We start from the raw sequence: 1,956 nt of genomic DNA on the forward strand, positions 1-1,956 counted from the left end.
CCATTCCCCAATTGAAAATGGTCAAAGGATATGAAAGACAATTTCAGATGAGGAAATTGAAACATTTCTAGTCATTGAAAAGATGTCCAAGTCATTATTAATCGAGAAATGCAAATTAAACAAGTCTAAGATACACACACACCTGTCGATTCTAAAGAAAAAAAAAGATGATTGTTGGAGGGGATGCGGCGGGACATTGATGCATTGTTGGTGGAGTTGTGAACGGTCCAACCATTTTGGAGAGTAGTTTGGAACATGCTCAAAACGTTATCAAACCCGTATACCCTTTGATCCAAGTGTTACTGGGATTATATCCCAAAGAGAATATAAAGAAGGGAAAGGGACCTGTAAGAATGTTTGTGGCAGCCCTTTTGTAGTGATAGAAACTGAAAACGAATGGATGGATGTCCACAGTTGGAATGGCTGAAAAATTTGGTATATGAAAATTATGGAATATTACTGTTCTGAAGAAAGACCAACAGGATGATTTCGAAAGGCCTGGAGACTTACACGAACTATGCTGGAGGAAATGAGGACCAGGAGATCATTATTCCAACAAAATATTTATATGATGACCAGTTCTGATGGACCAGGCCATCCCAGAACGAGATCAACCAAATCATTTCTAATGGAAGGAAAAAACCAGCTATGCCCAGAAAAAGAACTTAGATGACTAAAACCATTACATTGAATTTATTCCCTATATTTAACACCGATTTTGATTTCCTTCCAAGTAATTGTACAATTTAGGTCTGATTCTTTTGTACAGCAAAAAATTTTTATGTATACTTAGGTATCTAATTTATATTTTAATGTATTTAAATCTACTGGTCATCCTGTCATCTAGGGGGTGGAGGGTAAAGGGAAAATTGGAACAAGAGGTTTGGCAATTGTTAATGCTGTAAAGTTACCCATGCATATATCCTCTAAATAAAAGGCTATTAAATAAAAAAAAAATAAGTAAATAAATAAATAAAGAGAAAGTATAAATTCACAAATTAAGGGAACCCCATGCCATTTTAAGTTATCATCATATTAGCTTTAGCAAGAATGGGAAGGTCTAGGTAATTCTGAAGGAATATAAAGCTCAGGACCCAATCAGGGAAAGCAAGGGACAATAATAAGATGTAAAACTCACTTGTAAACATGAGCTCACATCTGGTAATCCCTCTATGAAATGTGAATATATCCCTTTATTGAATTAGAAAGGGAAGAGTGTTGTTGACCAGTTGATTATTGATCATACCCATTCCCTTTCCCACCGAAACCCTTAAAGGACAATGAAACTCATTAAAAAGGAAATCAGTTTAAGGAGGTTCAGGAACATACTCTACCATCAACATTTTATTAGGTAAAAATGCATAGATTTAGAGAAAGAGAGGCCATGAGAAGCTTTATTTATGGGAGGAGGCAACCATGACAAGGAGCATGGAATTAGGATTTTATGGAGTGATAGGATATATGCTATGTATCTGAATCTCCTTCCCCCTTTCTTCCAGGTAGTGGAGACCCCAAAGTAATAATCTATATTCCCTATCTGCTTATGGGCACTTTGAAAAAAATGAAATCTTTTTCTCTTAGAACAGGTAAAATTTATTTTCCTTTCATTTTTGAATCTGCTTAATTTTTTTTATAAATAGTATTAACCACAATCATTTGTGGAGCTGGGTGTACTTAACTAGAATTGCAGTTGGAAAGAAATAACTGAAGGGTGGCATCCCAGGAGAAGAAGAGAAATTTACAATTGAAGTGTCTGCCAAAGTGTTATCTCTGGTGGGAGCTCAGAGGCAAACAAAACAAAACAAAACAAAATTTAGAGAATTAGATTTGCTACAGTTTCTCAGAGCAGAGAATTTTTATATCAGGAAGTGTATCTGAGCAATAAATCATTGTAGGATAGAAGGCAAATATGAATAGATAAATAAGAGTTCCCAATATGCCATACCACACTGTTAC

This window comes from Sarcophilus harrisii, chromosome 3 (genome assembly GCF_902635505.1).
Source record: "Sarcophilus harrisii chromosome 3, mSarHar1.11, whole genome shotgun sequence".
Lineage (NCBI taxonomy): Eukaryota > Metazoa > Chordata > Mammalia > Dasyuromorphia > Dasyuridae > Sarcophilus > Sarcophilus harrisii.